This window comes from Dreissena polymorpha, chromosome 3 (genome assembly GCF_020536995.1).
Source record: "Dreissena polymorpha isolate Duluth1 chromosome 3, UMN_Dpol_1.0, whole genome shotgun sequence".
NCBI lineage: Eukaryota > Metazoa > Mollusca > Bivalvia > Myida > Dreissenidae > Dreissena > Dreissena polymorpha.
In genome coordinates, this window is record NC_068357.1 from 110790137 (window position 1) to 110813545 (window position 23409).

The 23409-nt window shown below is 35.6% G+C and overlaps 1 long non-coding RNA gene across 1 annotated transcript; it reads right to left on the reverse strand.

Moving 5' to 3' along the window:
- Positions 1 to 17176: 17176 nt before the first annotated feature.
- LOC127871019 (uncharacterized) lies at positions 17177 to 21833 on the reverse strand. Its single transcript, XR_008045041.1, has 2 exons — positions 17720 to 21833; positions 17177 to 17574 (listed from the first exon to the last, which is right to left on the reverse strand). It is a non-coding gene; the product is annotated as an uncharacterized LOC127871019 (long non-coding RNA).
- Between the last annotated feature and the right edge of the window lie 1576 nt (positions 21834 to 23409).

The window sequence follows — 23409 nt, forward strand, 5'->3', positions numbered from 1 at the left end:
TTTTCAAGTCTATTTCATTAAATTTGGCATAGATATTTATAAAAATGGCATCGTATGAACCAGTAGTCATAGTATAAGCAACATTGAAGCCTAATATGCCTTCATCTATTATTATTTGTGCACAAATAATTTAACCGTGTGAAGACCCTAGATAAAAATGCTGATTTTTTTCTTACTTGGTACCTGGCGACACACATTTTCATGTCTATTTCATTAAATTTGGCATAGATATTTATAAAAATGGCATCGTATGAACCAGTAGTCATAGTATAAGCAACATTGAAGCCTAATATGCATTCATCTATTATTATTTTGGGCACAAATAATTTTACCGTGTGATGACCCTACATAAAAATGCTGATTTTTTTCGTACTTGGTATCTTGCGACACACATTTTCAAGTCTTTTTCATTAAATTTGGCATATACATGTATATTAATAAAAATGACATTGTATGAACATGTCGTCATAGTATAAGCAGAGAAGCATAATACGCATTCATCCATTATAATTTGGGCTCATACAATTTTACCGTGTTAGCACCATATATCAAGTTGCAGATTTTTTAAATATTCGCCACATACCCAAAGGCATTTTCATTAATATCTCAGAAAAATAGACCTATATATTAATACACATGGCATCTAAAGAACATTTTATCATAGTTAAACATGGTTTCCAGCCAACCTGGAAATCAGGGAAAACCTGGAAAAAGACTTTCACTTTCACTAACGCCCAGTACAAATATATGGACAGAATGATTTTTTCACTTACCGGTATGTGGGTGTATGTTGGCTCCACTTCACAAGATACAGACATTGTAGTTTAATTGAAAAACGCATCTTACAATGTGAGATGAGTTCTGGGTTCAAGCCCCAGCAGTGCCCTATCATGTGTGATATACAGAGCCATTATGATTAAATATACACAGTTATCTTTTTAAACAATACAATTAAATATAAGGAATAATGTTAAAGGGGCATTGCTGCGTAGCCATTTTTGGGATTGTATTGTGATTTTTTGCCAAATTTGACACTGAATAACAGGGTTTATATACATCCCAAGCATAAATGCTTCTAAATTTGTAAAAAAAAAAGTCGAAGTGTGCAGAATATTAAAAATTTGCAACTTTCTGATGTCTAAAGGTCATTAAATGCCACTCAAAGTTTACATTTTTTGTACAAAATGACCCATTTTGTGCTGTCCATTATTGGTTAATGTTTTACGCTGTCAGGTCCAAAAGCGCTCATTCTGTAGCTTGTTTGGACTATAATCTATAATGTGGCCAAGTTTCAGCAGATTCGACCCAGTGGTTCTGATTTTATACGCCGTGCCTAGCTTTTATTAGTCCACTACCGGTTTCACCGGAGGGGATTTATGGTTTGTGCTCTATGTGTCCGTCAGTCAGTCAGTCAGTCAGTCTGTCACACTTTTCTGAATCCTGCGATAACTTTAAAAGTTCTTAATATTTTTTCATGAAACTTGAAACATGGATAGATGGCAATAAGGACATTATGCACGTGATTTCATTTTGTTCCTACGTCAAAAATTCTGGTTTCTATGGCAATAAATAAAAAAATAAAATAAATTCTGACAATGGTGGAGCCGGTAGGGGACAAATTTGCTTGACAATAGTCTTGTTGAGTATTACTCACTGACTTATGCATATGCGCTTGGCTGTTTTCGGAGAATACCTGAGGTATTGTCATAGCCAGCTCATCGTGTCGTATCGTGTCTTTTCGCCGTCCGGCGTCCGCCATGCTAAAACCTTAACATTGACCCATTGTACCCACAATTTTCGTACCCACATTTTTTTTCGTAACCAAAATTTTCGTACCCACATTTGTTTATTACCCAAAATTTGTGTTCCCACATTTTCTTACCCAAAATTTTCGAACCCACATTTTTTTAGTTCCCACTCATTCCATCCCGCGAAACCCTTGTTGACGTACCTCGTGGGAAATTATTTGAATCTTTGGATTTTAATGTTGACAAGCTGGAAGTGTCAATTTATTTTAAAAACGAATCTAAGATTTTAAGTATTGTGTGTTTGTCATGCATAATTCAGTGTTTTCCAAAAAAAAAATGGAGTAGCCAGTTATATGGCCGGCAACTATGCAGTAAAACAAAAGTATTTATGACATTTACTTGATATATATTGGGAAAAGTAGCCGTCATGTAAATGTAAGAGTAAATGTAACCGGCAGAATCGCTGGCTGCCGGTATTTAAAGAGAACACTGATAATAGTAAACTAAATCTCTACGACACGATTACAGCGTTGTAAAATTGTGTTTTGGGTGATAATGGTTAGTAATTCATACAAATGTTATTAAAAAATATTGTGCTTTAAAATTAATTTTGAGAATGGGATGGAAGAACAGAAAATGAAGAGCATACAGGGATGGAAATAAGTGGTTTCCCATGAGCCCGGGGCAAGTAGATTTTGGCCTGGGCAACTCGATTTCAAAAGTTGGTAAACTTGTTTTTTTTAAATCTTAAAACAATTCAGTGCAATAAAAATTGAAAAACAATTGATCACCATGGATCAATACTAGTTAAATAACATTCATTATTTAGGAATAGGACATGATTCAATTCAGGCTCATAATAATACATCATGCATTGAACATGTGTATTGTCAGCAAATGTATATAATTATTTATTATTTTATTAAAAAAATGTATAATAATATTCACATGTTCATATTTCTGGGCTCGTTATTCTTTATCTGGGCAACCAAAATACTAAAGATGGTTGCCCACAATAGTAAAAAGTTAGTTTCAATCCCTGGCATATCATTGTAACTTTATTGTTTAACTGCATTGCATTAAAATTGTGATTGAGGTAAGCTTGTTGTTTATAGTATATTTACTTTTTAGCTCGACTATTATATATGAAATATATATAGTGGACCTATCCTACTCACCCGGCGTAGGTGCGCGCATTGGAATGTTTGCGTACCACCTCGAATATATTTCCTATGTCCATTGACATATTGCTTTCATACATGTATTTTGCTTCTTAACCAACATGACCCCAATGTATAAACAAAAGCAGATAACTGTATCAAGCATTTCGTAACAATTATGGCCTTTTTTTCACTAAGAATAAGCATATAATTGATAAATCTATTTTAAAGTTTGCGTACCACCTTTAAATTCATTTTTTATTGCCACAACTTCTTTATTATGTTCTCCCCAAATTTTTTAAGGGGGGAGCATATAGTCGCCGCTTCGTCTGTCCGTCCGTGCACAATTTTTGTCCGGGCTATTTCTCAGCAACTAATGACTGGAATTCAATTAAGCTTAATGGGAAGCTTCACTACCAAGAGGAGACATGCATATTATCAGCCGGTTCTGGTCAAATGATTTTTCACAGAGTTACAATGTATGGCCCTATGAAATTTTCCATTAACAGTACATATAACGCGATCTACCTGTTGGCTGTTCGTTATAACTGGGAAAAATCTAGTTTTTGATTAAATCACGAAAAAGTGGTGTTTTTTATTGCGCAATCGCTATAAACACGTGGCTTGGCCGAAAGTACATGTAGCTTTAATAGCAACCCCAAGACAATTCACCCCCAGGAGACAATTCAAGGGCTAGACTATTCAAATTAGATTTTTCATACCCCAATTTTTCGATTTTCGTAATCATTTTTGTCGTACCCAAATGTTTTTCATACCCAAATTTGTTCGTACCTAAAAAAAAATTCGTACCCATTATTTTCGTACCCAAATGTTTTTCGTACCCAAATTTTTCGTACCCAATTTTTTTGGTACCCCAATTTTTTTGGTACCCTTTTTTTTTCGTACCCATTTTTTTCGTACCTAAATTTTTTTCGTACCAAATTTTTTTCGTAACAATTTTTTTTTTCGTACCCATTTTTTCCGTACCCAAATGTTTTTTGTTCCCAATTGTTTTCGTACCCAATTTTTTTTTCGTACCCATTTTTTTCGTACCCAAATGTTTTTCATACCCAAATTTGTTCGTACCCAATTTTTTTTTCGTACCAATCTTTTTTGTACCCAAATTTGTTCGTACCCAATTTTTTTTTCATACCCATTTTTTTCGTACCCAAATAAAAAAATTCGTACCCATTTTTTTAGTACCCATATTTATTTCGTACCCAGTTTTTTTTGTACCCAAATTTTTATTTGTACCCATTTTTTTCGTACCCAAATAGTTTTCGTATCCTAATTTTTTTCGTTTCCTTTATTTTTTCGTACTCTAATTTGTTTTCGTAACCAAATTAGTCTTTTTTCCTGCCCATATTATGTTCGTACCCATTATTTCTTCGTACACAAATTTGTTCGTACCCAAATTTTTTCGTACCCATTTGTTCGTACTAAATTTTTTTTCGTACACAAATTTGTTCGTACCTAATTTTTTATTCGTACCCATTTTTTTCGTACCCAAATAGTTTTTCGTACCTTTATTTTGTTCGTACCCTTTTTTTTTCGTACTCAAATTTGTTTTCGTACCCAAATTTTTTATTTTTTTAGTACCCACTGCCCACATATTTTTTCGTACCAATTTTTTATTTTGAAATAATCGATTTTCAATTTGATATGAACTCTCCACTCATTCCATCCCGCGAAACCCTTAAGGTGTCGCAACTCTAGTATCATATGGAATGAGTGATGTATTGGACGTCATCATTGATGACGTTCATTCGAACGAATGATAAAGGGGGCTAAGTTTCGTTAAGTTGGTGCATATAGCCGCGATTTGTGGCGCTTGAAAACTGGCCGAACACGTTTGCTGAAATTTGACATGTATATGAAGAAGAATGCGATCTACCTGTTGGCGTAGGCGTTATACCTGGGAAAAATCTAGTTTTTGAGTATTTTGTGTTTAAATATTTTTTCTGCGAAACACAACGCGCGTAGATAAACATTGTGACGTAACGTCATGAAAAGCGCTTAGGCTAGCTTCCATCTTGTTAAGAAACAAAGAAACTAAGTTACGCGTTATTAATTCAATATAATATACAGTTAGGCGTTAAATATATAAACAACGATGTTATAATTGTGTTTAAATATCAATACGAAGTACACATGCATGTCTTTTGTGCGTTTCGAGTGTGGTTGTTTAGATATTCATGACATAAATCTATGTTATTGTGTGCGACGAGTTGAAGAAAGGTTTACACGGCGAGGCTTTCCGAGACGTGTCGGATAAATGTAAGTACACACTGGTATTAACATGGTATTCTATTATCCGATAATATCTTTAATATACATGATAATCATGAGACAAATACATTATTAATTTAGGGTTTAATTATTGAATCAATAAATAAACGTGAGCAGTAAATCAATTGAGTATTAACAACACGCTTACCTTAATGACGAAAATAATCCAATATAATATAACAATTACAATTATGTATGATAAACACACAATCCGAAATACGTTTTTGCATTCGTTCGATGCTTTAAACAAATAAATAACTGTTAAAAACATCCAGATAATTTAACTTAAAATTGTTTGTTTTGACAAATAAATTACGTCACACAACATACGTCATAAATTGCGCAATCAGTTGCATGCAAAATAAAAGTACGGAAAGCCGGTTTTGAGAAATGTTTATATAGAGGAGCAAAATAGTATGATATTAACAATAACAAACGATAGAGTGGTGACGGACTTCTCAAAACAGCATTAATTGAAATAGTTTCATGTATATTAAAATCTCTGTGATATCTTTGGTTACCATCATCAAATACACAGAAAAAATAAAATACAATGTAAGTATCACGTGTACTTGAATTTGTCCGACGAGTTGAAGAAAGGTTTACACGGCAAGGCTTGCCGTGAGCAACACATCATTAGCAGCATAAAGTGCGTAACAAATAAACAAAATAATCAAACATAATTATAATTTCACGTCGCACATTAAAATATCTATTGCAACTGACACCGTTTTGTAGCGAAATTTGATGACTCAATTTCAGCTTAAACAAGAGTAATAAAAAAACTTAATTTAGTATAAACGTCACGCTTACATAAATTACATCGTTAATCCAATGTTTGTAACAATAAGTTGACTACTTTAATCCAAAGTTTATAACAAACAATTTGAAACGATATGCACTTTCACCTTTATTAATCCATGTCTTTATCGAAACTTAGTTCAAACCACACAATTGTATTGTATTCATATCTATGTTTACATTTATGCATGATGAACACACAATCCGAAATACGTTTTGCATTCGTTCGATGCTTTAAACAAATAGTTTACAGATAAAAAAACACAACGACATGTCCTTAAATTCCAGAGAGTGTAAATAAAACCATTGTGTTTCGTCACCGAAATGACGTCACACAATGTACTGCGTAGTACATTTCGTAATATAAAATCAAAGCGCTGATTGCATCGCAAAATGAATTCAACACTATCTTGAACGCAAAGCTATAATGATGTTTCAATAAAATACACAGAATTTTGTAGACACAGAAAAAGGCTTAATGCTAGTCGATAGTGTTTAAGATGGGGATGTCCGACACACTGCAGTTGTTTGCTCTTTTCACGTTTTTAATATTATAGTCATGGGAATTGAAGTTCTACTTTTTAAGGTAGCTAATCGAATGGCCTCGAAACAATAAACATGTCTGCGAGTATTATGGTTACTATCATGTGATATGTATATTAATTTTTTGCGAGAACTTTGGTTACCATCATTAAATGCACAAAAGAAATAGGTTTTCAATTTTATTTCATCTCCCCACTCATTCCATCCCGCGAAACCCTTAAGGTGTCGCAACTCTAGTATGGAATGAGTGATGTATTGGACGTCATCATTGATGACGTTCATTCGAACGAATGATAAAGGGGGCTAAGTTTCGTTAAGCTGAGGCATATAGTCGCGATTTGTGCTTCTTGAAAACTGGTCGTTAAATTTTGCTGAAATTTGACATGTATATGGAGAAGAATGCGATCTACCTGTTGGCGTAGGCGTTATACCTGGGGAAAATCTAGTTTTTTTATTAAATCACGTAAAGATTTCGCAAGTTCTACATAACCGGATTTACAAAATGCGGTATGTGAATATACCGAAGCCCTACCGAAATCTCCGAAATCAAACTTTGATAAAAACAATGTTTCATTAGTGATTTCAGTGTATTTCGCAACAATCTATATTAAAATACGCAGTTTTTCGATAAATAATAAACATTAATGGGGATTTCGTGGGATCTCGGGGATTCCTGGGGAAATTTTGGTAATTACGGGAAATTCGGTATTTCTTCACACCCGTCAACATGGCCGGGGTGTCATTGTATTCAATATAGATATGACACAAATAACGGTACCAATAGATATTACACGTCAATCAAATGAGGATTGATACAATAAATATTGTTTACAAAGATATTGTATACGGATGAAGGATTCTTATTAAAAATCAGATATTATGATGAAATTAGTTACCATATGTATGCGTTTAAAAATTTAAATCTCAAGTTTTTAATCTATTACGGGAACTATTTTGCGTTTGCTTCAAACACGAGTCGAGAAGGCCACAGGTACAAACGGTCTATGGACGCTTAATTACCGGTTAACGTTAGCAGAAGGATATGATTTCCGTTAAAGTTAAAGGTATGTGAAGGAGCTATACAATGCGCTTCAGAGCAAAAACAACACATGCGCCATGTCTATTTGGAGTTATATGTGCCGAAACCATGAATCGTGCACTTTTTGGAAATAATTGAACAGCGTTTATGGCAATATATGTGTATAAATTATACTAAAACGCGCAACGTTGTCTGTCCCCGAGCGGGTATAATCCATTGTCAAGTCTGAGGCATGTGATTGAGTGCAACAATACACAACGGGGCATTAGCAGAATATGTGCAACATCTTTTGGTGTTATATTTTCCGATAGCGCAATGTACAATATCTAGTTGGAGTTACATGACCAACGATGTGCAACGATGTCTTACCCTCTGCCAGTATTTACCACTGTAAAGTTAAAGGCTTGTAAATAACTCACACAACACGCCTCGGCACAAAAACAACGCACGTGTAATATCTATTTGGAGTACTATTTTCAATTGCACGGGTGAAAGGCACAGAATGTGCATAATCTAGTTGGGATTTCCTAACCAGGGTGTATCGGACATATGCTAGGCGTGTGATTCCGTAAAATATTTCATTTCGGACCATTCACACCACCTGTGCTCTATCGGACTGGACTTGATTTTTTCCATAGTACAGAAAGTGCTATATCTATTTTGAGTTCTATTTATCCTCAAACGCGCAACGGTGTCTGTCCACGAGCGGGTACAAACCATCGTGCAGTCTGAGGCACGTGAATGAGTGCAACAATACGCTGCGGGGCATTAACAGAATATGGGCAACATCTTTTTGGTGTTATATGTTGCATTATATATATGGCGCGCAATCTGCAATATCTAGTTGGAATGACATGACCATGCTGCAAAGGCAGTGCATATGTACACATTTTGCTTCGATGTCCAACGATGTCTTGCTCTCTGCCAGCATTTACCACTGTAAAGTTAAAGGCTTGTAAATAACTCACACAACACGCCTTGGCGCAAAAACAACGCACGTGTAATATCTATTTGGAGTACTATTTTCAATTGCACGGGTGAATGGCACAGAATGTGCATAATCTAGTTGGGATTTCCTGACCAGGGTGTATCGGACATATACTAGGCGTGTGATTCCGTAAAATATTTCATTTCGGACCATTCACACCACCTGTGCTCTATCGGATTGGACTTGATTGTTTCCATAGTACAGAAAGTGCTATATCTATTTTGAGTTCTATTTATCCTCAAACGCGCAACGGTGTCTGTCCACGAGCGGGTATAAACCATCGTGCAGTCTGAGGCATGTGAATAAGTGCAACAATACGCTGCGGGGCATTAACAGAATATGGGCAACATCTTTTTGGTGTTATATGTTGAGGTATATATAGCGCGCAATGTGCAATATCTAGTTGGAATTACGTGATCATGGTGGCACTTTATAATGGCACAGAATGTGCATAATATAGTTGGGATTTCCTGACCAGGGTGTATCGGACATATGCTAGGCGTGTGATTCCGTAAAATATTTCCTTTCGGACCATTCACATCACCTGTGCTCTATCGGATTGGACTTGATTGTTTCCATAGTACAGAAAGTGCTATATCTATTTTGAGTTCTATTTATCCTCAAACGCGCAACGGTGTCTGTCCACGAGCGGGTATAAACCATCGTGCAGTCTGAGGCATGTGAATAAGTGCAACAATACGCTGCGGGGCATTAACAGAATATGGGCAGCATCTTTTTTGGTGTTATATGTTGCGGTATATATAGCGCGCAATGTGCAATATCTAGTTGGAATTACATGACCATGGTGCAAAGGCAATGCATATGTACACATTTTGCTTCGATGTCCAACGATGTCTTGCTCTCTGCCAGTATTTACCACTGTTAAGTAAAAGGCTTGTAAATAACTCACACAACACGCCTCGGTGCAAAAACAACGCACGTGTTATATCTATTTGGAGTACTATTTTCAATTGCACGGGTGAATGGCACAGAATGTGCATAATCTAGTTGTGATTTCCTGACCAGGGTGTATCGGACATATGCTAGGCGTGTGATTCCGTAAAATATTTCATTTCGGACCATTCACACCACCTGTGCTCTATCGAATTGGACTTGATTTTTTCCATAGTACAGAAAGTGCTATATCTATTTTGAGTTCTTTTTATCCTCAAACGCGCAACGGTGTCTGTCCACGAGCGGGTATAAACCATCATGCAGTCTGAGGCATGTGAATGAGTGCAACAATACGCTGCGGGGCATTAACAGAATATGGGCAGCATCTTTTTTGGTGTTATATGTTGCGGTAAATATAGCGCGCAATGTGCAATATCTAGTTGGAATTACATGACCATGGTGCAAAGGCAATGCATATGTACACATTTTGCTTCGATGTCCAACGATGTCTTGCTCTCTGCCAGTATTTACCACTGTTAAGTTAAAGGCTTGTAAATAACTCACACAACACGCCTCGGTGCAAAAACAACGCACGTGTTATATCTATTTGGAGTACTATTTTCAATTGCACGGGTGAATGGCACAGAATGTGCATAAACTAGTTGGGATTTCCTGACCAGGGTGTATCGGACATATGCTAGGCGTGTGATTCCGTAAAATATTTCATTTCGGACCATTCACACCACCTGTGCTCTATCGGATTGGACTTGATTTTTTCCATAGTACAGAAAGTGCTATATCTATTTTGAGTTCTATTTATCCTCAAACGCGCAACGGTGTCTTACCACGAGCGGGTATAAACCATCATGCTGTCTGAGGCATGTGAATGAGTGCAACAATACGCTGCGGGGCATTAACAGAATATGGGCAACATCTTTTTGGTGTTATATGTTGCGATATATATAGCGCGCAATGTGCAATATCTAGTTGGAATTATATAACCATGGTGCAAAGGCAATGCATATGTACATATTTTGCTTCGATGTCCAACGATGTCTTGCTCTCTGCCAGTATTTACCACTGTAAAGTTAAAGGCTTGTAAATAACTCACACAACACGCCTTGGCGCAAAAACAACGCACGTGTAATATCTATTTGGAGTACTATTTTCAATTGCACGGGTGAATGGCACAGAATGTGCATAATATAGTTGGGATTTCCTGACCAGGGTGTATCGGACATATGCTAGGCGTGTGATTCCGTAAAATATTTCCTTTCGGACCATTCACATCACCTGTGCTCTATCGGATTGGACTTGATTGTTTCCATAGTACAGAAAGTGCTATATCTATTTTGAGTTCTATTTATCCTCAAACGCGCAACGGTGTCTGTCCACGAGCGGGTATAAACCATCGTGCAGTCTGAGGCATGTGAATAAGTGCAACAATACGCTGCGGGGCATTAACAGAATATGGGCAGCATCTTTTTTGGTGTTATATGTTGCGGTATATATAGCGCGCAATGTGCAATATCTAGTTGGAATTACATGACCATGGTGCAAAGGCAATGCATATGTACACATTTTGCTTCGATGTCCAACGATGTCTTGCTCTCTGCCAGTATTTACCACTGTAAAGTTAAAGGCTTGTAAATAACTCACACAACACGCCTTGGCGCAAAAACAACGCACGTGTTATATCTATTTGGAGTACTATTTTCAATTGCACGGGTGAATAGCACAGAATGTGCATAATCTAGTTGGGATTTCCTGACCAGGGTGTATCGGACATATGCTAGGCGTGTGATTCCGTAAAATATTTCATTTCGGACCATTCACACCACCTGTGCTCTATCGAATTGGACTTGATTTTTTCCATAGTACAGAAAGTGCTATATCTATTTTGAGTTCTATTTATCCTCAAACGCGCAACGGTGTCTGTCCACGAGCGGGTATAAACCATCATGCAGTCTGAGGCATGTGAATGAGTGCAACAATACGCTGCGGGGCATTAACAGAATATGGGCAACATCTTTTTGGTGTTATATGTTGCGATATATATAGCGCGCAATGTGCAATATCTAGTTGGAATTATATAACCATGGTGCAAAGGCAATGCATATGTACATATTTTGCTTCGATGTCCAACGATGTCTTGCTCTCTGCCAGTATTTACCACTGTAAAGTTAAAGGCTTGTAAATAACTCACACAACACGCCTTGGCGCAAAAACAACGCACGTGTAATATCTATTTGGAGTACTATTTTCAATTGCACGGGTGAATGGCACAGAATGTGCATAATCTAGTTGTGATTTCCTGACCAGGGTGTATCGGACATATGCTAGGCGTGTGATTCCGTAAAATATTTCATTTCGGACCATTCACACCACCTGTGCTCTATCGGATTGGACTTGATTTTTTCCATAGTACAGAAAGTGCTATATCTATTTTGAGTTCTATTTATCCTCAAACGCGCAACGGTGTCTGTCCACGAGCGGGTATAAACCATCATGCAGTCTGAGGCATGTGAATGAGTGCAACAATACGCTGCGGGGCATTAACAGAATATGGGCAACATCTTTTTGGTGTTATATGTTGCGATATATATAGCGCGCAATGTGCAATATCTAGTTGGAATTATATAACCATGGTGCAAAGGCAATGCATATGTACATATTTTGCTTCGATGTCCAACGATGTCTTGCTCTCTGCCAGTATTTACCACTGTAAAGTTAAAGGCTTGTAAATAACTCACACAACACGCCTTGGCGCAAAAACAACGCACGTGTAATATCTATTTGGAGTACTATTTTCAATTGCACGGGTGAATGGCACAGAATGTGCATAATCTAGTTGGGATTTCCTGACCAGGGTGTATCGGACATATGCTAGGCGTGTGATTCCGTAAAATATTTCATTTCGGACCATTCACACCACCTGTGCTCTATCGGATTGGACTTGATTTTTTCCATAGTACAGAAAGTGCTATATCTATTTTGAGTTCTATTTATCCTCAAACGCGCAACGGTGTCTGTCCACGAGCGGGTATAAACCATCATGCAGTCTGAGGCATGTGAATGAGTGCAACAATACGCTGCGGGGCATTAACAGAATATGGGCAACATCTTTTTGGTGTTATATGTTGCGATATATATAGCGCGCAATGTGCAATATCTAGTTGGAATTATATAACCATGGTGCAAAGGCAATGCATATGTACATATTTTGCTTCGATGTCCAACGATGTCTTGCTCTCTGCCAGTATTTACCACTGTAAAGTTAAAGGCTTGTAAATAACTCACACAACACGCCTTGGCGCAAAAACAACGCACGTGTAATATCTATTTGGAGTACTATTTTCAATTGCACGGGTGAAAGGCACAGAATGTGCATAATCTAGTTGGGATTTCCTGAACAGGGTGTATCGGACATATGCTAGGCTCACCAGATTCGCTGAGTACTTTTGAGAATCTCGCCACGCAATAATCATTACTGTCAAAGCTATTACAATCGATATCATCGATAATACTGTTTAACCTATGTGAATTTGAGATTAATTTTTGTCGAAATTCGTCACGATTCTGATCCAACCAACTAATACGTGTTGTACTAGATTCATTTAACACTTCTCGATAATGCAGTATTACACTTGATATTAAATAGCAGTGGACCATGATCTGACCATACTGAATAAGAGTCAACGTTAAAACGTGTTATCAGATTAAAGTTTTCTTCACGTGGTAACACGTATTCAATGACACTAGAACCACGTGGATCCATGAACTTAAAAGCTCCTAAACTACCATTGTTTAACCTACCGTTAGCTATTCTCGATGAGAGCGATATGCACATGTCAAGCTTCTTACCAAAATAATTAGTTTTTGATTCCATTGAATTCCGGGTAAGTTGAGAGTCACTTGCGTAAGACTGGTCATTTATGGGATTAATTGTGAGGTCCCAAACAATAAAATCTCGCTTATTTCCTACTCGAGCGTTCCAATCGCCGGCTAAAAAAACTTTGCCATTTGTTTGAAATTGATTTATATTTTTTGTGAAATATCAAATAAATTAACATTTCAAATATTATTAATAGGGAATAGCTAATGCCAGATGTACACACTAGCCAGGGAAATATCGTCCGTTAAACTAAAAAAATACCTTATCTAATTTAAACCACGCAATAGCATCATGATAACTTTTTACAAAAGAAATTCCCTCGCAAAGGATTGCTAAACATTAATTGCTATTCCGCCACTACATCGTTTAGATTTTTTATTCTGAAATTCCCTGTTAAAAAGTTAACATTCATGACCAACGATGTCATAAGAAGAATAGTTATTTGGCCATGTTTCAAACAATAAAATAATTATAAAATTTACGAATATAGTTTACAAAGTCGTCATCACTAAGTTAAATATTTGTAAGTTCTTGAACGTTCCAAGAGAGTAATTTTATGTTAGCCTCCGGAAGCCCCTACTTGGTGCTACCGCTGCTATTATTCGTTGTTGCGCTGTCAGGCCGCACCGGAACACCGTCTATGCACAGGGTGTCATAGCTGAGACAAGCATCTCTTGCCATCAGCGCGAGCTTTCCGGAAGGCAGGCATTAAGCTTCTGCGTCGGTCGGCAACGTCCTTTGGAAACTGTTCACTCACATAGTAATTGGTTTCCCTAAGGTTCCGGCTAGATTTTCGCACGTTTTCTCGGTCATTGACTAGTGAGAGTTTGGCGCCAATTGAACGTGGATGTGATCGGTTCCCGCCAATACGATGTACTCGCTCAAAACCAGGTATGTATATATACTAATATACCTACCTGCTCAAATAATTTTTGTAGGTTTTCAGTCATAAAAGAACGAAGTATTCGTTAAGTATCGTCGGGTGTTTCAGACGGACGGTAACTTATGCCGATGACTATTAAATTGTTCCGCATTGATGCGCCTGCATGTAATTTTAAGGACTGCGTGAATTCTGATTTATGTTGTTATTTTGGAATGGCGCTCTGTGATTCTGCCACTGCGAGTTTAAGCAGCGAAACGTTGTCCGCGATCTTATGCAGCTTTTCAGTCAGAATTGTGTTGGTGTCTGGTACAACATTCCAAAGTTTGCACAGATCTGACTTTACACCATTTACTTTTTTCTCAAGTTTCTCTAATGTTTCTTACTTTTTGTTTATGACCGAAAATTAAATGTTCATCGCCTTTTCCATGGATACTATGAAACTCTTATTACAGAGTTGGTGGGTGGCTGACCTGTGATATGATGCGTCTCTCTGTTCCATTTCCGGCCTCTCCTGCACTTGGTGCGAACACCGAGTTATCCATGACAGGGTCACTGAATAACACGGAATGAGCACCATGGATAGCGTCACTCACTTTGCAATTAACACTGCCTATTTCCCTCACTACACTCTTTGTTGACTCATTCGACCCACCAGAAATACCCTTGTTTTTGGCAATACCCTTGTTTTGGGCAGCTATCTTCTGTTCCTTTTTAGTTGGTCGCGTTAGCGGCCGAATGAATTTACAGACCATGTTTTGCAATCAGTATGTGCTTGGAAGCCTAAGCTACGCTAACGCTAAGAAGCGCAACTCACTATGCTAGGAACGATTACAGCTGCCTATCTGCACTGCAGACGACATATGCTAAGGAGCGTCTGTTCTACTAAACTGCAGTGACTGTATTTACCAGCTTGTAAGATGTAATTGGCCAGTCTAGTGGTTACCATTGAAATCTGTACATATCGGCTGCTTTCAGGGAAAACGGTGCTTAATGCATGTAAAACAAGATTAGCCTGTGCACACTGATGAGCCTGTGGAATGCGCACAAGCTAATCAAGGACGACAACAGCGAACTATTTCAGTGCCTTCGGCGCTTTGATTTGGTCCATTGCTACTACTAGAGTTGTTAATACTGTTTTTACGTTTTTGTGCTTTTCCCATGGACTGTTCTGTAAAATAAGCTGATAATTGCAATACGCTTGTTTGAATCTAGAGGTGTGTAAGTGTAAAAATTATACGCAATGTGCGACGTTGCCTCTCCCAGGGCGAGTATGATGATTCGCGAATGAGTGCGATCAGAAAATACAACATATCACAATTAATTACATTAAGATGAAAAAAAAAACGATACACGGATGCCTGGCACCGTAACATAAGTAATTTGAAAATCAAGTTAAGAATGACGATATCACTGCGTGAACCAAAAACATTGTAATAATTTTTTTTTCATTGAATTGTCAACGTTATAAAAATACTTTTTTTTATCTTGATATCAGCACCTCGATTATCACATGCGACACACAATACTACTGTGGTTGTTATTTATATCAAGGAGGATTAAAATACGACCATGTATAGCGACGCTATATGGTGGACAAAAACCACTGATGATGACATTTAATTTTACATCGATTTTTGTCAAAGTTCAAAAGCAACGTTTATCTGTATCATCATGCGTCTTTCACGAGACATATTATTCACTTGTGGGTATTACTCTCGCCAAGTATTATTAAAATCCCGACCATGTATGGTGTTGTTATTTTGCGGACATGAACCCCGGTGTTGATTCGGACTTATTAGTTATGTTTGTCACAGTGCAAAAACACCATTGGACCTTGATCTTCAGGACTTGACAGAACAGAACAGACCAGTTAATGGAGTAAATCAAGGCCTCCGGCCCATAATACATAGCATAATGACATAATGCAATACAATTTAAGAGTTGTGCCCATTATATATAACACAATAACATCAAAATTAATTATAGTTTCAAAAGTTGTGTAATTTTAAATTTCAAAAGTCGAATGGCAGGCTTGTCGGATCTCCTAAGACATAAGACCCGTTTTCGCAATACGTGGCTCAGTTTTAAAAGCACGTCCAATAACATGACGAAAGTATTGGCATAAATGAAAAAAGTCTTGATATCAATTACAAAGATTATGAAAAATAAGAGAACAAGTTGGAACTCGGAACTCCTAAGACATAAGACCCGTTTTCGCAATACTTGGCTCAGTTTTAAAAGCACGCCCAATAACATGACAACAGTATTGGTATAAATGAAAAAGAAATGTCTTGATAACAATTACAAAGATTATGAAATAAAAGAAGACATCAGCATTACGAGTCTTTTACGCGACAACCATTTATATTGTGTATAGTGAAGTTATTTAGCGTTCACGAACAACTGAAAAACTTAGTATTTTATATTGTTTTTTGTGAAAGTTCAATAGCACCGTTTGAGCTTCACATCAGCATCTTGAGCCTTTTGCGCATCACACCATACTTGTGGCTATTAGTTATGACAAGTATTATAAAAATCCAAACATGTTTAGCAAAGTTATTTAGTGGAAACAAAACACTGTGATGATCACATTGTTACATTGTGTTTTTTTTGTCAAAGTTCCAAAGCACCTTTTTACCTTGACCTTGACATCAGCATCTCGATTCTTTCACGTGACATATCAAACGACATGTATTGTGTTTTTTTCTTATGCCAATTGTCATTAAAATGGACCATGCACGGCAAAATGATTTATTGGACACCAAACACTGTCATAATTAGGTATTTACATTGATTATTGTCAAAGTTATATAGCACCGTTTGACCTTGACATCTGGCTGTTGAGTATTTCACATATACTCTTGTGGTTAATACTCATGCCAAGTAATATTTTAATCCGACCATACATAGCAAAATAATTGAGCGGACACGAAACCTTTGCATTTTTTAGAACATAGTTTATTAAACAATCCATCCAGAAAGCCAAAAGCCCAAGTGGACAAATCAAGCATACATGATACAGTGTTTCCACAATACACAGTTTATGATTATACAAAATAAAGTTATGCAAAGAAATAAAATCGTTTGGTTACAACGGTGCCTACATGAATTATTATACATTATGAGTTATTATACATTACACTAGAACATAAATAATTATCGAAAGTATACATGTAATTAAATATATCCTAAGTGCGTCAGAGTGTATGAGGCTAATAAACTCAATTTAATGCAATATACAAACAAGGGCTGTTTGTAAAACATGCATGCCCCCCATATGGGCTGTCCGTTGTAGTGGCAGCCATTGTGTGTATACGATTTTTGTCACCGTGACCTTGACCTTTGACCTAGTGACCTAAAAATCAATAGGGGTCATCTGCGAGTCACGATCAATGTACCTATGAAGTGTCATGATCCTAGGCAAAAGCGTACTTGAGTTATCATCCGAAAATCATTTTACTATTTCGGGTCACCGTGACCTTGACCTTTGACCTAGTGACCTCAAAATCAATAGGGGTCATCTGCAAGTCATGATCAATCTACCCATGAAGTTTCATGATCCTAGGCATAAGCGTTCTTCAGTTATCATCCGGAAACCATGTTACTATTTCGGGTCACCGTGACCTTGACCTTGTGACCTGAAAATCAATAGGGGTCATCTGCGAGTCATGATCAATGTACCTATGAAGTTTCAAGATCCTAGGCCCAAGCGTTATTGAGTTATCATCCGGAAACCACCTGGTATACGGACCGACCGACCGACAGACATAATAGTTGTAAATCAGTGCATAACAGTTCTAAAAATGCAGCCATATTGTCGTAGAATACATCTAGGAACAGACACGATACTATAATATAACCTTCATTAAAAAGATAATAATGGCAATTGATTAAATACATTCAAATACAGTTTTGACAGTCCATTAAAGGCGACCGTTAAAACACAAAGACAGATTAAAAAACACGTGAATAAAAACACGTTACATATGCGGTACTATCCCAACAATTAATATGCAGTACATAATAAATGCAATTAAAGTTACAACAAGATATATACCGCACAAAACATTTCAGAATAAATCAAATTGATGACACATGTATTATGCGTTCGAACCTTAAAAGAGTGATAAATATAACAGCTTAATTTTTTTATTAATAGTTCATTATTTGATGTTATTAGCTCTATTAGCTCGATAAATTTGTACATGTTTGGTCGTTGTCTGTAATACAATGGAATATATTTTGATCTCAGTTCAGTATATATTGTACATTCAAGAATAAAATGAAACTCTTTTTCGAGTTAATTACAAACAGTACACTTTCTTTGATCTAATGGAATTGGTGTAGGTCTAGCCCATCTGCCTGACTCGATATTTAATCTATGTGATGACATACGTAATTTTGATAAATTTACTCGAAACTTGTTGACATTGCATATACATGTATTCAGGTACGGTTGAAATTGAAAAACGAGATATGTTTATAAAAATTTGCCCTAGTAGAAGTATGAAGTCGCTCATTCCAATTCTGTACAAACATGTCGCTCTATCTTTGTCTTACGACTGATACAAACATATTTTATTTCCAACATCTTGAAAAAACCAAGCATCATAAAATCCCAAATTACTTAGTAGATCCCTTAATAGCGTGCACCAATTTTTCTTGGTAGGACACTCAATACTATCATCTAATAAAGTCAAATAAACTTTTTTGTTAAATTAATTTGCTTAACATAATTCACACAAAACACAAACACGCGAACAGGAAACACTTGCAATTTATCGCACACCCATACACACAAATGCACACATACCGACAAATTAAGTGCTTAAGGTTTGTGTTTTTTTTTCCATAGAACCAGAGGTTGTGTTCACAAAACAACATTGATAGATTATCATGTAATATACAGAACATAATTTTATTACACATAAACTTTACAGTTTCTAGTGTTAAACAAAGCGATTATACAAAATACATGAATACATATAGTTTGTCGTTTTTTTTCTAACAGAAATATCATAATTTGGTTATGGATAGACTTTACAGATATTTTAGACAAACATGATAACAGTGTATCTAGCTATATATGGAACTGCTTTAATACCGTATGTTGTTGTATCAGTAAAATAATTCAATATCTGTTTAGAGAACAAAACTTAATACAACTTGAATCACAATAAAATGTTAGTAGTATATAGAATACCGAATTTTTATGTCTACTTAATGTTAATGCAACAACTACATCAGCATACAATCATTACAGAACAGAACATAATTTTATTACACATAAACTTTACAGTTTCTAGTGTTAAACAAAAACAATAATGCAAAATGCTTGAATACAGTAAGTGGATTTAGCAGACATGTTATAAAATAGTTATGAATGAACTTTACAGATAATTGAACAAAACTTGTTTTAAATCACATGTTTACAGTGTATATTGCTACATATGGATGCTTTTCACTCGCGTTATAACTGTTAAGGTGAAACCTTAATTGTATTTTGAAGGAGCATAGAATATAACAGTGAGCATCCAAACCACATAAAATTTAAGTAGCAACGGCACTATTACAAATTATAGTTGAAAGTGTATGAAAATTAAAATATAAACATAACATATTTCGAAATATAACAATAATTATACTTTGTAATATACACAACTATACAACCATTGTTTCATTTAACTATCATTAATAACAGATACTTACAAATGTTATATGTAAGAGTTTTCAATATACCTAATATGTCAGACTGCCTATTTGGAACACAAAAATAGAATCACACATAATAAAATGTAGTATTTAATTGAATCTCTGTACAAACGAGACAGTAACATGTCATGTCCAAAAGAAATAGAGCATCAGTTACAACCTTTAAAAGAACAGATATTCATTCTACCCAGATACATTCTTAGACATTATTACTACTGAAAAATATTAAGAAATAGATATAAAAAATACTTATCACAAGGGAAGAACATATGAAGTTGATTTAATAGTAACCATATCATGCCTATTTGAAACAAAACAAGGAAAACAATTGTCAGAAAACCAAGTTGTAAATTACAAAAAAGTATGATAAAAGGTGATATGGGATTTACAATTAATATTTAATTAAAACAAGCCGTCAGAGATGGGTGAAGCTCCCCAAAGTTTTTTTTGGTCACAATATTGCACTATATATTCAGATAAAAGGAAACATCTTGAGGGGCATAACTTTGGACAAAATAATAGGATGGATGGTTTAGCAACTTAACAATTTCAAAGGGCCATGAGTCTCTAAATAAATCATCTAACCAGAACCCACAAATAACACGCACATCTCTTCAAGGCAGTTAAGCTTCCCATAAAACTTCATTGAATTCAAGTTATTAGTTGGGGATAAATAGCCCAGACAAGAATTGCACTATATGTACAGTATATTGAAAATTTCAAAGGGCCATAACTCTGTGAAAAATCATCCGAACATAACTTGCTGATAATATGCACATGTCCTGTTGGTAGTGAAGCTTCCCATAAAGTTTCATTCAATTGCAGACATTAGTTGCTAAAATAGCCCGAACAAGAATGCACAATATGTACAGTTAATGGAAAATTTCAATGGGCCATAACTCTGTGAAAAATCATCCGACCATAACTGGCTGATAACATGCACATCTCCTCTTGGTAGTGAAGCTTCCCATAAAGTTTCATTGAATTCCCGTAATAAGTTGCTGAGAAAAAGCTCAGACAAGAATTTTTTAGAGGAGCATAAAAATGATTCAAATATGAAATTTCTTTGTGTTATATACCTCATTATAAACTTCCTATTTTAAAACAATCAATAGGCAACCGTGAGGCAAACACGAAGGTATTATAAAATGACAGCATATTTTTTTTATTGAAGTTTCTCTCTGTGAAGACAACAGACTATGAATTATTGTATATGGTTTCTTAGTCTGATTTTTTTTTATCCCTGAATTATAAAAAAACAACACATTTAGTTCTGATCACCTTTGAATAAGATGCATTTTTAATTTGAGAAGACATGCTTCGCACAATTATAAGGCAACTTTTAAACAAATGCAAAGCACAAGATACACGTCGTTATAAACTTGTGTGTTTAAATTGTTCACTCTGGTCAAACTTTATGTTCAAATAATTATTTTTATCAATTTTACAAGTCTAAACTAGTTTTTTTGTCATAAAAGCAAATGTAAAGAATGCTTCATTAATTTGTAATGCAATGAAGACTAGTTTTCTTATGACATATCACATATACCTAAAGCTACCGTATAGGGAGAAATAATTACTTTTGACAACTTTCAAATTCGAATAAATGACAATCGAATGTTATTAAACATGTTTCTGAAACAAGTTATGTATTAATTTTTAAACAATTTGCAAAGAGATGTCATATTAATTCATCAATTTTACCAACAAAAAAAATACCTTGACCTTACACAACTCAAAGTGTGTAGATCCTTGAGATACACATGCATGCTATATATGAAGTTGCTACCTTTAATATTGCAAAAGTTATTGCAAATGTTAAGGTTTGCACAAACAAACAAACCAACAGACAGGGCATTATGTAAACTACCTCATTAAATTAATTGTATTTTTTAAAGAAAATTTTTGCTTCCAATGCTGGATGCATATTCCTCATCAACTGTGTCCGCTTTGACTCACCTGAAAAATATATAAAGATGCTATTAAATATTGGATCTGTCATCTTTACACATATACTCTGGCTGGTTTTCTAAAAGTTTCTAAGATAATTCTAAACAAATTGTTCTAAGATTTAAGTTTTGATTAACTCTTCTTTTCATGAATCTTCAACACAATATGAATTCAAAATCCATGCATATTTGTATGATTGTTCAATGTAAAAACAATATGTCAAGGGACATGGGAAATATTTGGGATAGTACGCAAACATTTGCACGCTCAGCTAACACTCATGTCGACACCGTGTGAGAAGGATAGCTCAACTATATATATTTTCATATATATAAGCGAGTTATAAATGAAACAAATTAAATTAACCTAGAATCACATTCATATTGCCTTTTAAGCTAAGAATCATGCATACCAATGTACATATTTTATAAGGCAAAGAGAAGACACATAATGGTTAACCATAGTCATAAGCTCACATCAGGGACATATTTTGCATGTCAGTATCTATGGTTACACTGCTGTAGTAATTGCTGCTGTACAACAATGTATTAGCACAGCTTTTGCATTTACTTTTGTAGAAGGGCAGGGATCGTATGACATAGTGTGTTTACAAAAATGTTGGTGGAAATTTTTATATTTCTTAGTAACACAAAGTATCTGAATAAGCAAAGATAAATGTTTTTATTATATATTATTATACATATATTATATTTAAGATACCATTGACGAATATGTGTAAAATTGTTAGTGATGAAAACAATACATCTTTCTTCATAGGTAACTAGATCTGTAGACAAAAACAAAAATACAATTTTTGTGGAAACTTACTATTTATCCTTCGCAAGATAAGCTTTTAGGTTGGGATCTTTAACTCCCCGCAACTGTTTTACGACAGAATAGTATGGTTCACTGAAATTAAAAAAAGAAGCAAATTGTGATTGATTTTATTAAAAATAAATTTATGTAACTATGTAGGTTTGAACATAGACAAGTAACTGTTGCCCACAAACATATAAACTGCATTCTCTGCAAGTGATGACATATTTAAAGTAGTTAATAGTTATAAATGCCAATTAAGAGAATGTGGAGTGGTTATTATGTCCCCCCACTCTATAGTGGGGGACATATTGTTTTTTGCCCCTGTCTGTTGGTCTGTCTGTCTGTCTGTCTGTTGGTTGGTTTGTTGTTGGTTTGATTGTATGTTGTGTCAAACTATTACAATTTGCAATAACTTTTGCAATATTGAAGATAGCAACTTGATATTTGGCATGTATGTGTATCTCATGGAGCTGCAAATTTTGAAGTGGTGAAAGGTCAAAGTCAGGTCATTCTTCAATGTCAAACTGGTCGAATATATAGCTTCAAATCGGCGCAGTAGGGGAAATAGTTTTTCTGACAAAATATTACTTGTTTTGTTTAGCTCACAGAATATTAATTTATACCACCTAAATGGAAGTCAACTAGAAGAACAATATCCATAGGCCTCTGCGCTCTGAGTTTGATCATT